The sequence below is a fragment of the Thamnophis elegans genome, chromosome 13, assembly GCF_009769535.1.
Source record: "Thamnophis elegans isolate rThaEle1 chromosome 13, rThaEle1.pri, whole genome shotgun sequence".
In the NCBI taxonomy this organism is placed as follows: Eukaryota; Metazoa; Chordata; class Lepidosauria; order Squamata; family Colubridae; genus Thamnophis; species Thamnophis elegans.
Genome location: NC_045553.1, coordinates 44,237,218 through 44,253,522, shown reverse-complemented (window position 1 = coordinate 44,253,522; position 16,305 = coordinate 44,237,218).

The following is a 16,305-nucleotide window of genomic DNA, read 5'->3' as shown; positions in this document are numbered from 1 at the left end:
GGGCCAATCACCAGGAGACAGTGAGTTCTACCTTATCCATGAAAGCCAGCTGGATGACTTTGGGCCAATCACCAGGAGACAGTGAGTTCTAGTCCTACATTATAATGAAAGCCAACTGGATGACTTTGGGCCAATCACCAGGAGACAGTGAGTTCTAGTCCTACCTTATCCATGAAATCCAGCTGATGACTTTGGGCCAATCACCAGGAGACAGTGAGTTCTAGTCCTACATTATAATGAAAGCCAACTGGATGACTTTGGGCCAATCACCAGGAGACAGTGAGTTCTAGTCCTACCTTATCCATGAAAGCCAACTGGATGACATTGGGCCAATCACCAGGAGACAGTGAGTTCTAGTCCTACATTATAATGAAAGCCAACTGGATGACTTTGGGCCAATCACCAGGAGACAGTGAGTTCTAGTCCTACCTTATCCATGAAATCCAGCTGATGACTTTGGGCCAATCACCAGGAGACAGTGAGTTCTAGTCCTACATTATAATGAAAGCCAACTGGATGACTTTGGGCCAATCACCAGGAGACAGTGAGTTCTAGTCCTACATTATAATGAAAGCCAACTGGATGCCTTTGGGCCAATCACCAGGAGACAGTGAGTTCTAGTCCTACCTTATCCATGAAATCCAGCTGATGACTTTGGGCCAATCACTCTCTCTCAGTCTAACTCACCTCACAGGATTGTCGTTGTGGGGACAACAGGAGGAAGAAGGTGTGTTGAACATCTTCTCTACCCTGAATTATCTGTAAAAAAATAATAGATGGGAAACAAATAAGTAAATAAATCAGAGCCTGAGTGGGAAATTTCAAATCAAAAGATGAGTTGGCTCTTTGAGCCTGGAGCTCTATTTACACTTAGAGCTGATTGAAAGTATAACCATCTGTTGACTGTTTTGGCAGCATCCAAAATGAACTGCTAGCTGTTGTTGGCTGTTAAGGAAGACCAATTGATGTAAATGTCAAGTAAGCCTCTATGTCAATATCTAATTATTGTCTAATATGAGATCACAGTGTTCAATACCTCACTTACGGGAGTATCAGCTATCCAAAACTGAGATGAATGATCACCAGATGCAAAAACCCAATATTATTATCAAGACAAATATTGTCCGGGGGGGGGGGGAGAATTGTTGGGCAGAGAAATATTTGGATCTAGGATCTGGTTGGGAAAAAAATTCATTTCCCGCAACTTCACAAACTACAGCCTCGTATTTTCCTGATTTACTGAGTGCTTCTCCATCACAGTTCAAACTAATTGTGCATTTTGCTCTATTTTATTGTCAAAGCTTGGGTTACAAAATGGTTTTTATCGTTTCCCTGTTTAGTCTAGTGTGAAATTGTTTGCAGGTAGTGATTAATTCTGCCCCGGTGTTTTTTCCCCCATTGTTGGACTGTTTGTAATGTTTCAGAGAACACTTCACTAATCGGGAACTTTTCTCTCTCTCTCCTTATCAAGCTGCAATTACAGCTGTGTTGACTTCCAAGGCGCAAGATTGGAAGGGGAAACCTTATTGCTCCCACCGTCGCTTGTGAGTGTTCCTATCTACTTTATTGGTTTCCTTATTTATGAGTAACACAAACATTTATCTGGAACGAAGATGAGAGACATGTCAAAGCAAAAAAAAAAAGGCATCTGGGTTGGAAGCTGGCTGAGTGATTTTGGGTCAATCACCAGGAGACAGTGAGTTCTAGTTCTGCCAGTAGGTGACTGGGGAAGTAGATAGCCCTTGCGCCACTTCGCCTCTTAATGTCATTTCATTGCATATTTCCATTCGGTATGTATTCCTGGCATTATTTCTCTTTCAAAAAGTATGAACAGAGCTGTGATGGCTGCTGTTTTGCTGGCTCATGCAGCTCTCCGGGAAACGCTTGACTCTGAATCTTGCCCAGATTTCTAAATCTCCGTTAGTTGATTTCCCCAGTTGAAGTGAATCTTGCTTCCTCGAGCAAAGTGTGGTGTTTAGTCCAAGGAACTCATCCCATCTTTCTAGTGCCTTTAGCTGCGGAGAAGTGCACACGGCGTCTATTTTCAAAATGAAGTATTCATCAAAGGCCCCCATATTGATTAATAAAAGAAGCCTTCCCTGCAAGTCCACAGCAAATGCAGAATTTCCACCTCTTCCTTTCCTCTTGCCTGCCTGGAGAGACAACCCAAGTCTAAAATGAGGAAGAAACCAGGCCTAGAAGTACTGCGGGCAAGGCGGGCATCTCCCTGGAGTGTCTGCACACAACTCAATCATTTAAAATTAGGGAGCCTCGGACCTTTTAAGCCAAATCACACAGCAGTGGTACGGAGAAAGGGAGAAAAAAAGCATAACAGAAGAACAAGAGTTGGAAGGGACCTGGGAGGTCTTCTAGTCCAACCCCCTGATCAAGCAGGAGACCCTATTACATTTCAAACAAATGGCTTCCCAACCTCTTTTAAAACCTCCAGTAATGGGGAGGGAGGGAGGGAGGGAGGGAGGGAAAGAAAGAAGAAAGGAAGGAAGGAAGGAAGGAAGGAAGGAAGGAAGGAAGGAAGGAAGGAAAAAGAGAATAGCAGAATAACAGAGTTGGAGGGACCTTGGAGGTCTTCTAGTCCAACTCCCTGCTCAAGCAGGAGACTCTATTCCATTTCAAACAAATGGCTGCCCAATCTCTTTTAAAACCTCCAGTAATGGGGAGGGAGGGAGGGAGGGAGGAAGGAAGGAAGGAAGGAAGGAAGGAAGAAAGGAAGGAAGGAAAAAAGGAATAGCAGAATAACAGAGTTCGAAGGCACCTTAGAGGTCTTCTAGTCCAACCCCCTGATCAAGCAGGAGATCCTATACCAGTGAACCTTTTTTGATCGAGTGCCGAAAAAGGAGTGCATACGTGTGCACACGCCAAAAACTGTAAGAGCAGCTCCCCGGGACATATGCACAGGGGCAACAGAAACCAGAAGAGCAATTCCCTGGCACACATGTGCGTGCCAGGAAGCTGAGCTTCCATTGTCCTGTGTGCGCATACACACTGGTTACCTGGTCTTCCGGTTTCTGGCACGCATGTGTGTTCAATGACCAGCTGGCTGGTGCACATTTGTGCACCAGAAACTGGAAGCTCACCCAGAACATTAAATCCATCAGTACTTCCATTTATTCCTCATCTATTTGTCAGGAATTGAGAGGACCGGATGCCGTGATCTTAGATTTTTTAATGTTGAGTTTCAAGCCAACTTTTGCACTCTCCTTCTTCACTCACATCAAGAGGCTCTCTAGTTCCTCTTCACTTTCTCCCATTAGAGGGGTATCATCTGCGTATCCAAGGTTGTTGAGATTTCTCCCGGCAATCTTAATTCCAACTTTTGATTCATCTAGACCCGCCTTTCTCATGATGGGCTCTGCATATAAAGTTAAATAGGAAGGGCGACAGCATATGAAGCCTTGTCGATTCTGGTATAGGGCTTCATAAAAGAGAAACATGTGTTGTTCCTCAAATGCTTTGTTGGGAGCGTTTTATTGGAAAGCGATTCTGTTTCTCTTATCACATTTATTACCAGATGCAGGAAAAATGCAATTAGCAGTGCCAATAAAGTTAACTTCCCTCCACCCTTCCGCAAGGAAAGCCAAATGACTTCCCTTGGGCTTGAAAAAGCCAGAACTTTGCAGATTTCTGGAAAAGGAATTATAGAAGGGAAGAAAGGGAATTAAAACTCAGCCTTTGGCAAGGATAAATTCAACTCTAATTCCAATTTCTATTCTAATTCCAGCCAGGAAAAAAAAATATCCAAACCATTCTTCTCCTTCGATATAAAATTTGAACGTGATCTCTTTCATTAAGTAAAGCTATTCAGAAGTATTAGAAAATCTAGAATGTGATTTGTGCATAGCATTAGTTTAATTGTTTTCCCAAAGAAGAATACATTGGGAAAAATTGTAAAACTACAAATGGGGTTTCTGTATTTGCCTTAAAAATAAGTTGGCAAGTAGCACAAAAATCTTATTTGGAAAATTTCAACCGTTCTTCCTGGATTTCTACGCTTCAAGGACATTTCAGTTGAAAATGTACTGAAACCTCTTCTTTTTTTCTGTCAGATTAGGATTTGCAGATAGACTAGGAGTGGCAGAGAAATGAAAAGTAAATGCAACTACACAACACCTATCCCCAGGGCCATACTGTAAAAATAGATTTTTTTTCCAGAGGAAATAAATCTTAGTGAAGTTAGAGCATAGGTTTTGATTCAATATTATTGACCCAAACCCACAAAAACATTGGTTAAAACCAATGAGTAGATACTAAGATTTCAGGACCCTGGACAGGTCATCAGGAAATTGCTGTTAGAAATGAGATTAACTCTTATCTATGATGCTTTATTTTCCTGGGCTCTAGTCACCACAGATGGGGAATGCAGCCAAGAAATTAAGGCACTTGCTCCTGGGGAGGAAAGCTATGGCAAATCTAGACAGCATACTAAAAAGCAGATGCATCACCCCGCCAACAAAAGTGCGTATAATCAAGGCTATGGTTTTCCCAGTTGCAATGTATGACTGTGAAGATTGGACCATAAGGAAGCCTGAGCACCAAAGAATGGAGGCCTTTGAACTATGGTGCTGGAGAAGACTCCTGCGAGTCCCTTGGACTGCAAGGCCATCCAACTGGTCAGTCCTAGAGGAGATCAACCCTGACTCCTCTTTAGAAGGCCAGATCCTGAAGAGGAAACTCAGATACTTTGGCCACCTAATGAGAAGGAAGGAGTCATTGGAGAAGAGCCTAATGCTCAGAACGACTGAGGGCAAAAAAAGAAGGGGATGACAGAGATTAAGGTGGTTGGGTGGAGTTACCAAAGTAGTAGGTGTGAGCTTAAATGGACTCCAGGTGATGGTAGAGGACAGGAAGGCCTGGACGAACACTATCCATGGGGAGGTGATGGATCAGACATGACTTTGCAACTAACAACAATAACAACATGATGCTTGAAGATTTTGCTTTAGATAAGTGTAGGAACAGAACAGGGAAAAAAATTCAGGTTGAGTTTATATATGAATTACTGTCCAATTATAATAGTATCCTTTTGTGTTGAATTTTCTTCTTTGCAAAGTGTTCAAACTTTCCTGTACAAGCAAGGACACATGATTAATTAAATCAGTTACACTAACCAATTAGGACGGTTTGGATTGATGGGTTTTTTTTTATTTCTTTGAAAAACTGATGTTGCTTAATTGGCCATCTGTTTTGACAAGGTACTGAAGGATCATTAGACGAACTCTTGTCCACACATTCCCCCCCTCCCCCCTCATCTCAAATTTTTGAGAATGGAAATAATTGTGTTAACAGCTGAATGTACAAGCCCACAAAAAGCTGAACGTGGCCCAGGTTGGTTGTTTTGTTCAGAGACTTTGTGTAGCAAGCCATCCAGATAAAAGAGGGTGAGTAATATGCACAGATGTATCGATGTACACTTAGTTTGCATTGTCTTCTTCAAAAAAATATTAGTTCTCTCCACATCTCCATGCTAAAAGAAGAACTTTCAAGCGGCGGTTCTGAATCACCTCCTAGCAGAAGCTCTTTTTTATTTCTGAGCTTAGAAGGGTTCCAGGAGAGGCTAAATTCAGAAGAATATTTTCTAATTATTTTATGTCAGGGAAAGCGTTGCTAGTCAGCAGTGAATTGCAGGAAGACGAAGGAGGAGAATCGGGGGAAGGGGGACCAGTTGTCCATTGCTCTCAGTTTCCGCCAATGCCCGCAGTGTCGATTCACTTCCAACGTTTTCCCTACCAACCAAATGGAATAACCTACTCAAGCCCCGAGATGCATGCAGATCAAAAGAGTAGGAGAAAGTAATTCGATCTGCAATTTAAAGCAACTCCTTGTTTTGGGGAAAAAACAATTAGCAAATGGAGCAGCAGGGGAATGCTACAATTATTCATTCATTCATTCATTCATTCATTCAGTTAGTTAGTTAGTTAGTTAGTTGTTCTGACCCCCTCCTCCGTCCAGTAATGAATGCTGAGACAAGCTTAAATGAGAATGTCCTTTAATAACAAGTTCAGACTCACGGTGGCAACCAGTCTCTCTGCGCCCTGCTCAGAGTTGGAACCCTGTCCAGGGTCCTCCATATCCTCCAGGGCTGACTCATAGGGCCCCTTGCGGTCGGAGTCTGGTGGCAGCTCCAAGGCTCCTGCCGGGCCACAACAGTTAGTTAGTTAGTTAGTTAGTTAGTTAGTTAGTTAGTTAGTTAGTTTGTCAAACATGTACGAGATAACCTGTATAAGCATGAACATGGATATGAACGAAGGAAATCAGTACAAGTAAATGGGGACAGTAGGACATGGGCAGAAGGCACGCTGGTGCACTTATGCATGCCCCCTTTACGGACTTCTTAGGAATAGGGTGAGGTCCACAGTAGACAGTTTAGGGTTGAAGCTGTGGGGGTTTGAGGATGTAACAACGGAGTCAGGTAGAGCATTCCAGGCGTTGACCTCTCTGTTGCTGAAGCTGTATTTTCTGCAACTGAGTTTGGAGCGGTTTACCTTGAGTTTGTATCTATTGTTTGCCCATGTAATATTGAGGTTGAAGCTGAAGTAGTCATTGATAGGTAGGACGTTGTAGCAGACAATTTTGTGTACTATGCTTAGATCAGACCGCAGGCAGTGCAGTTCCAGATAATCTAAGCTCAAAAGTTTGAGGGATTCTATTGTGTGTAGAGGAGTGGAGGACTCTTCTCGGGAAATACCTCTGGATCCACTCAATTGTATTAATTCCTGATCTACAGTGTGGATTCCAGGCAGACAATGATGGTGGATCAGGTGATGGTGTTGTGTCCTCAGAATCACCCGAGTGGTGCAAATGGGTGTGGAGCTTTCTTGGAACTGTTGTCCAGCTGTCTGCAAGGCGTCTAAATCCTTCCATTCCCCACCCTCCAGTCAGAGCTGAAGAAGCTTCTTGGATGAGAAGCGAAACATCTTCAAAGAAAAAAAACCAGAAAGTCCAGTTGCCTTGAAAAAAAGGGGACCACCATGGAGGACTGAGAAGCTCCATCGACATCAAGCTCAGAGAACATCAAGAACCCCATAGAGGAAGCTTTTCCTACATCAGCATACAGATCAAATACAGCATTCAGATTATCTCATACAAAATTTAGGAGCCTTGCCTAACAATGCCAGCTCACTGCTCAAATGGGTTTCATTTTGCATATCTGGAATCCTCCCAGCTTTATAATTTCTAGAGGGCTAACTGGCTATCATCAAAAGAGAGAAATTCATTATGGCCCCGTCGTAATTTCATCTCGGTCTCCTTATTCTGGCTCTCTCTTCTCTTGGCCTCTTTCATCTGGGTTACTAATGGCAGGAGTTGAAACGCAGAGAGCAAAAGGAAAGTGCAGCAAACCTCACACTAAGTTTAAAATAGGAGAGTCCACTCCAGACAGGTGTTTAACCGTGGAAAGCACTAAGTGAGCAAGAGCCAGGTGCCTTAATTTATCTTAGGGAGCTACTCTGAAATTGGAGCAGGAAACTCATTTAGGCAGTACTTCCTTATTAAAGAGAAGACGGACAGTACGTTTGTGATAAATGAGCCTGATGCAGGGAAGTGAGATTCTGTGCTTTGATCCTGGCCATTAAAAAAGGCCCTCCTTATTCAAGAAAATGCCTTGATAGAACCATCAAATTAATGGAGGGCCCGGGAAAAGGCCAGGGCCACCAAGGGCTTGGCAGACAGCATCGCTAAGAGCCTTGATGCCTCTCAATGATCAAATCCCCAAAGGCCTAATTAGCGGATTCTAGAAGGAAGCAGGTTGCTTCCCATGAATTGGCCTTTGTTCATGGTTAACTCTTCCCTACCCAAAGCAAACAATCTGATAACTTAGAAGGTGCCCTGATGTCATAGGATCACAGGGTTGAAAAAGACCTTGGAGGTCTTCTAGCCCAACCCCCTGGCTAAGGCAGGAGTTCTTAGGCCATCCAGGAAAAAATCATTTTCTTGAAAACCTCCAGCAATGGAGCCTCCACACCTCCTGGGAAACAAGCTACTGTATTTTTCGGACATAAGACGCACCGGTGTATAAGAGGCACCAAGATTTCGAAGAAGTAAGTAAGAAAAAAGTTTTTGTCCTCCCCGGCTGCAAGGAGCACTCTGCAGGCTTCAGCAGGGCTTGGGGAAGGCAAAAATGCCCCTGTTTTTGCAAAAAAAAAAAATGGGTGGAAAATGGGCCATTTTTCACAAAAACAAGGGCATTTTTGCTTTCCCCCAGCCCTGCTGAAGCCCACAGAGTGCTTCTGGGCGCTGGGGGAAGGCAAAAACGCCTCAGATTTTGTGAAAAATGGCCTTTTTTTGCAAAAATAGGATATGGGGGCGGGGCTTCAGGAGGCCAAAAAATGGCTGTATTCAGTGTATAAGACGCACCAACATTTCCATGCTCTTTTAGGGAGGGGAAGGTGCATCTTATACTCTGAAAAATATGGTGTTCCATTGATTAATAGGTCTCACTGCCAGGAAATTCCTCTTTCTTTCCAGATTGGATCTCTCTCTGACCAGCTTCCATCCACTTCTTCTTCTCCTGCCCTCAAGTGCTTTGGAGAACAAATTGATGCCTTCTTCCCAAGACAGCCCTTCAAGGATTGGAAGATGCTACCGTGTCTCCCTAATGTCTATCTGCTTGGCTAAACGTACCTACCATGTTTTCCCCAAAATAAGACAGGGTCTTATTTTCTTTTGACCCCCCCAAATAAGCGCTTGGCCTTATTTTCAGGCAGGTCTTATTTTTAAGGTGGAGGAGGCGGCAAGCGTGGTCACCTCACGGCTGCTTCTGCATTGCAATATTTTCAGGGAGGGCTTATCTTAGCGCAAAAGCCTGATTGGGCTTATTATCCAGGGAGGTCTTATTTTCAGGGAAACAGAGTAGTTCCTTTAAATCTCTGCTTGAGCTGTGTGTTTGTCTAGAAGACCTCCAAGGTCCCTTCCAAATCTGTTGACCTGTTATTGGGTTAAATCATACAATTTAGCCTCCAAGCTCCTGAGGTTTCTGGCTGCTCTTCTCCACACTCCTTCTAGGGTCGCGATGGTGAGCCTATGACACACATGCCGGAAGTGACATGCAGAGCCAACTCTCTGGGCATGCAAGCCATCACCCGTTGCTCTTCCAGGTTCCGGTATGCTGGCCAGCTGGTCTTCACGCACACAGGAGCCCCAGAAATGAGAAGAACAACCACCCGTTATGCATGCGTGCACCAGGAAGATGATCTTCCTGTTTCTAGCATATGCATGCACAGCAACCAGCTGATCTTCACACACGCATGCCTTCCAGAAACCGGAAGACTAGGTAGCCAGAGTGCATGCATGCACCAGAAACTAGAAGAGCAGCCGCCCGGTGCACCCATGCGCAACTGGCGTCTGCTTCTTCCTGCTTCCAGCACATGCTCCTGTTTCAGCACTTGGTGCCGAAAAGGTTTGCCAACGTTGTTCTAGGGCTTCAGCATCTTTTTCGTCATAAGATTTCCTGGGATCCTTCTGAGGTTGCATCACCTTTTCCATAGACAATGATCTGGCCACGTCTCCCTCTCTCCCATCCTCCTTGGAAGCCACCATAGCTCTTCATTCCCCCTTCCCATCAAGCCAGGTCTCCAGTTACCCAGGCATTGGCCTTGTGACTATTCTCCTGCAAGAAGGACATCTGGCTAATGGGCCAAAAGTTGTCATTATGATTATTGTTGCTGCCGCTGCTGCTATCATTATCACTAAATTATTGTTATCATTAGCAGCAGCAGAAATAATTGGCTTAGGGGGTTGCCAAGTACCCAGCAGTCAGACTATCTGAAAAGCAAAATGAAGCATGCTTCAACCCCCCTGACAGAGAGAGAGACAGAGACAGAGAGAGAGAGACAGAGACAGAGAAACACAGAGAGAAACAGAGAGGGAGAGAGAGGGAGAGAGAAACAGAGAGAGAGAGAGAGAGAGAGAGAGAGAGAGAGAGAGAGAGAGAAATGGAGAGAGGGAGGGAGAGAGGTAGAGGGAGAGAGGAGGGAGAGGGGGGAGAGAGTCAGAGAGGGGGAAAGAGAGGGGGGAAGAGAGAGACAGAGAGGGAGCGAGAGGGGGAGAGAGGGGGAGAGATAGAGACAGAGATGGGGGAAAGAGGGGGAGAGAGAGACAGAGAGGGAGAGATACAGAGAGGGAGAGAAAGGGGGGAGAGAGAGTCAGAGAGGAGGAGAGGGGGGAAAGAGAGAGACAGAGAGGGAGAGAGGGGGGAGAGAGAGACAGAGATGGGGAAGAGGGGAGAGAGAGACAGAGAGGGAGAGAGTCAGAGAGGGGGGAGAGAGGGAGAGATACAGAGAGGGAGAGAAAGGGGGGAGAGAGAGAGTCAGAGGGGGAGAGGGAGGAAGAGAGAGACAGAGAGGGGGAGAGTGGGGAGAGACAGAGACAGAGACAGAGAGGGAGAGAGGGGGAGAGGAAGGGAGAGGGAGAGAGACAGAAGGAGAGAGAGGAGGGACAGAGAGGAGGAGAGAGAGAGACAGAAGGGGAAAGAGACAGAGGGAGCAAAAGGGACAGAGAAGGAGAGAGAGAGAGAGAGGGAGAGAGTCAGAGAGGGGGAAAGAGAGGGGGGAGAGAGACAGAGAGAGAGAGAGAGGGGGGAGAGAGAGGGAGGGAGGGAGAGAGAGAGACAGAGCGATTTCTTCTTCATTGCAACTAGAAATCAGCATCCAGCAACAGGCTGCCAGCATGCCTTGGGGATATCATTAGGATAGGCAATTTCCCAGGCCTTAGACTGCACTGCAGTGGGCTCACCAGATGCTCTTGCCGTTCTTCACTGTTCCTGCCTGCCTTGTTGGTTCACTTCCTTTCATTCTCACTCTCAACAGTTAGCCGTATCCTACTGAGGAGGCAGAAAGGTTGGCCCACTCCTACTCTGGCTCCTCTGTATACTGAGCAGGATTATGCCTAGCTCAGTATTGTTTGTGCCTCTCTGAATCCTCCTGGCACAAAGGCGAAGGCTCCCACTGATGCAAAAGTGCACAACGGAAAGCTAGGCTGCGTTTGCTGAGGCTCATTATATAAGCCTCCTCCCAAAAGGGGGCAGAGCCAGTGATCAACCATGAGAGATATGAGACCCAGTTTGTTATAATGGTTAAGGTGTTGGGTTAAAAAGCAGGAGACTGTGAGTTCTAATCCCGCCTTAGGCCCAAATGCTGGCTAGGTGACTTTGGGTCAATCACCAGGAGACTGTGAGTTCTAGTCTCGCCTTAGGCCTAAAAGCTGGCTAGGTGACTTTGGGCCAATCACCAGGAGACTGTGAGTTCTAGTCTCGCCTTAGGCCTAAAAGCTGGCTAGGTGACTTTGGGCCAATCACCAGGATTAGTCCAGCCTTAGGCAGGAAATGGAGCTGGGGACTTTGGGCCAATCACCAGAAGACTGGGAGTTCTAGTCCTGCCTTAGGCACGAAAGCTGGTTGGGTGGCTTTGGGCCAATCAGGCAACAGTGAATTTTAAGTCTGCCTTAGGCAGGAGCTGGAGCTAGGTGACTTTGGGCCAATCACCAGGAGACTGGGAGTTCTAGTCCTGCCTTAAGCCCTAGCTGAATGTCTTTGGGCCAGTCCTTCTCATTCATATCAACCCACCTCACAGGGTGGTTGTTGTTGTAAGGGAAAAGAGGAGGAAGAAGGAATGTTATGCATGTTTGCTATCGTGAGTTACTTATAAAATAATAAAGGTGTATAAAAATCAGATAAATAAATACATAACCGAGCAAGCAAGTTCTGGAGCTTAAGCGACGAAGAAGATGCTGTATTAATCAGTAAAGCTTAAGGCAGCCATTTTGCCTCTTAAGCCCTCAGATATCCAAAGGCTTTAAGCCATTCGTCCCATGGGTGGGTTGCTGCCAGCGTTACTGCCAGTTCGGTGCATATACCCGCCTGGCGCATGCTCTGTGCATGCTTGCAGTGGCCTGTAAATAGTTCTGCGCATGTGCAGAACATTAAAAAAATGTCAAAAAATCATGCTGCGGTGAACGGGGAACCGATTCAGAGGCGTGGCCAGCCTGAATCACTGCCGCTTCTGCGACCAAGAACAGAATGCCAACATTCATAAGAGCCGAGGTGGCACAGTGGTTAGAGTGCAGTACTGCAGGCCACTTCAGCTGACTGCTGTCTGCAGTTTGGCGGTTCTAATCTCACCGGCTCAAGGTTGACTCAGCCTTCCATCCTTCCGAGGTGGGTAAAATGAGGACCCAGACTGTGGGGGCGATATGCTGACTCTGTAAACCGCTTAGAGAGGGCTGAAAGCCCTATGAAGCAGTATATAAGTCTAACTGTTATTGCTATTGCTATTCCACTATCTGTTTGCCCGAACCAGTGCGAAGCGGTAGCAACCTACCTATGATTAGTCCCACTCCCTCTAAAGAGATGGAGGCAGAAAAACAATTTTGATAGTCTATTTTGGAGAAATGCACAGGTAAATAACTTATGGGTCTCATGTCCTCCTGAGCGACTTTATCATTGTAAGACTCAATTCCCAAACTGATAAAGATTTGGGAGACTATTACATAAACAGCCTATTTCAAGCTTTCTCATTATCACTTAAGAGCTCTGTTTTTTCACTGGACCATAGGACGTAAATCAGAAAGGCTGGTTCTAATGTACCCAGGATAGACTGGTCTCTAAGTGAGAAATAGTTGCGTTGCGCCATCCCATCCATCGCAATAAATCTGCAAATGTGGACAGCCTGAAAACCGAGATATATTTGCTTCATTTGGTAACAGGAAGTTTTGTGATAATTTTTAATTTTATTTTAAACACATAAGCACATCAACAAAAACAAACACATAACTTAAAAATAACATAGGAACAATAAGTTCCATCGTATATCATACCGCAGTTCCGAATCAGTTTCTTTGCAGTTAGTGTTTTTCCTACTATACATTTCTATCTTTCACTCATAATCTCCTTATTCGTTATGCATTTTTATGTACATTTCTTTATTTATTTAAACTTAGCTACTTATGACCAAATATTATTTACCTATATTATGCTTTATATTTTTACTGTCATTTATTCTCTTACATTCAGATTATAGATATACATTCACATAATTATTCTTTTTCTTTGCCATTCTTATATTATTATTATTCCATTTGGAAGGTTATAAGGTATAGTTTAAAATGCTTTGTTTACCATCCTTCGCACCTGCTAAGACACCACCTCGTTTTCTCTTTCTTTTCTTTTCTCCCTCCCTTGCTTCTCTACTTCCTTCCTTCCTTCCTCCTCTCCATCCCCTTCTTCCTTCCCTTACATCTTCCCTACTCCTACCCTTTTTCTTCTCCTTCCTACCTTCTCTCCTACTCTTTCTTTCTCTTCTTCCCTCCTCTTCTTCTTTTTCTCTCCCTTCTACCCACCTTCCCTTACCCCTTTCTTCTTCCCTTACCTCTCCTGGTAACAGGAAGTTTTATTTGTGTGTGGAACCCTGGTTATGAAGAGAAGTTCCCAGTTTTCCCCAAAATAAGCCCTCCCCAGATAATAAGCCCAATCGGGCTTTTGAATACATGCGCTAAAATAATCCCTCCCTCAAAAATAAGCCTTCCCCAAAAATATTGCAACACAGCAGCAGCCATGAGGTCACCACGCGAGCTGCCTCCTGCACGTAAAAAATAATAAGACCTCCCCTAAAATAAGGCCATGTGCTTATTTGGGGGGTTCCCTGTTCAGGAAAACATGGTAGGGGATTTAAAAAGACCATGTGTGCCGTGGAACAGGTCTCTGCTTGAGGAGACAGAGCCTAATGAGAACAGTCTATATAACACATATATGAAACAGAACAATTAACCAGTGGACCAACTATATAACTAGATATAGTTATATACTAAGTATATAACAAATATATGGAATAGAACAATTAATCAGTGGAACGACTTGCCTCCAGAAGCTGTGAATGCTCCAACACTGGAAGTTTTTAAGAAGATGTTGGAGAACCATTTGTCTGAAGTGGTGTAGGGTTTCCTGCCTGAGCAGGGGGTTGGACTAGATGACCTCCAAGGCCCCTTCCAACTCTGTTATTATGTTCTATATTTCTGTCCTTTACTATGGATGACTTGCTTGGCCCATGTTTGTGAACAGGAATGGGGGATTACTCTGACAGGGGAGGCGATGCAGAAGAATTGAGCTCTAATCCTGAGAAGGAAATGGAAATAGTAGGGTGGTCGTTCAGCCCCGGGGAACCCAGAAAGAACGAAGAAGAGGTCAACCTAGGCTTGATGAGGTTAAGAGGGGGATAAGCAATGGCTTGGGCCCATTTGCACGATTCTCTTACTACCGTGTTTTACATTAGTTCCTCATTTGTTCCTTTTCTATTTCGAGATTGCTTCCCAACAAACCCTCGCGGGTAAAATTCAAGGCGCCACAATTCCATGGCAGCAGCGTGCCGTGTGTTGCTGTGATTCATTTAGAAGGGAGCATATTATGGGATGCACTGACAGTTCTGACCCAACGACAGCAATTTTTCGATACGCAGAGTGCGATATTGCAGCGTGGAGGGAGCGGAGCGCATCCAGTAGCAATTCCTTTTCTCCATGACTAGGTAATTTCACACACATCAGCTCAATAAAAAAACCAAAAATCAACCAAGAGGGCTCGGCACAACTATTCCATTCATTTATGAAGGCTTGCAGGGCCGCGGATTCACTCAGTTGTAAACAAGGAATGAGACAATTGGAATATTTGCAGTGACAGGGACTTCTTAATCCCTCGCAGGCTCATTTTGCGCCCCGACAGTATCATATTCAAGAGGCAGAATTGGCTTATTTGTCGAGAATTTGGTCAAGCTGGAATGGTCTGCAGAATTACCTCATTTTTCTTTCAATTGCTTCTCTTGTTTCTTTATATTTTTTATTATATACAATACAAAACAGAGAAGAAAAAATAGAAAATTAAAGGAAGGGAAGGGAGTGTGGAAAAGGGGGTGAGAGATACAAGGAAAAAAGAGAGAGAGAGAAAGAAAGAAAGAAAGAAAGAGAGAGAGAGAGAGAGAGAGAGAAAGAAGAGAAAGAAAGAAAGAAAGAAAGAAAGAAAGAAAGAAAGAAAGAAAGAAAGAAAGAAAGAAAGAAAGAAAGTAAGTCCAGGATCTACATTCAAGGCTTCTGGATATTTAATTTCAAATGGAGCTAGGAAGGGGCATTTACAAGGACAACAAAGAGGCACCTGAAAACCAGTGGTGGGAATTATTATTTTTACTACCAATTCTATGGGTGTGGCTTTGTGGGCATGGTGTGGCTTTGTTGGTGTGGCAGGAGAAGTTTATGGCAAAATCTCCATTCCCTCCCCACCTGCTTTCCAGCTCCATTCTCCCGTTCATGGCAACAAAAGAAGATCGACTGGGAGGCAGTAGGGGCGTGGCCAGCCTATTTGCCAGTTCTCCAGACTACTCAAAATTTCCACTACCATTTCTCCAGAACCGGTCAGAACCGGCTGAATACCATCTCTGCTGAAAAACCCAACAAGGAGCTTTTATGGCATTCTTCTGTTATTGAAACAATGGTGTTCGACTTCTTCATTTGTTATCTCCATTTCCCAAGCTGGGAAGTGCATTTTCGGGGATAAATTGCATAAGCTGCCAATTATTGGTTTGGGAGAAATGATGAATGGAGGCAGCCGGCAAATTTAGAAGCATGTGAAGATTAGAGATTGTCCCGTTTACTCTTAACAAGGTCTTAAGGGGAACTAAACCAGTACGATTTATATACTCTAGAGCAAGGGAGGAAAACGCAGCCTACGCCAGCTTGGGGTAGGTTTTTTTGAGCTTCTACTCTGTGCATTCCTCCAATGCCGCTATAACTAAATATAAACAGATCATTATAAATAAGCAGAAATGAAGTAAAAAAATAAAAAGAGGAAGCCTGGTTGAAAATATTCGCACACTAAAGGGACTAAGAGACCAGTCGGCATTCCGGCTGAAGAGGTATAAAAAACGTTTTGATCATTTTACTTGTTTATTCGATGCATTTCCACTTTCTTGGCTTTTATGCCGATTAGTGCGGTAGATTTGGGACGGTTACAGATGGATCCCATAAAATGACAAACGCCACTCTAATGTGACATTTGGAAAGGGAACCCAGCGCCTTGCTGTACATCAAACGGATATTATCTTGGAGTATATCTCTAATAACCAAGAAATGGGATAGATTAATTTGGAGCTTGAATTCATCTTGCAGCTGTACTTGGAGCTTAATCACCCAAGAGCTTGCATAGTTAAACAACTGCTTCTCTCCACCCCTCAACAATCAATCAAGGTGGGGGAATACCATCTCTGTCAGATGGTAGAAGGCAGCTGTTGGGTCGCCCTGTGATGGGAAAATGGGCTG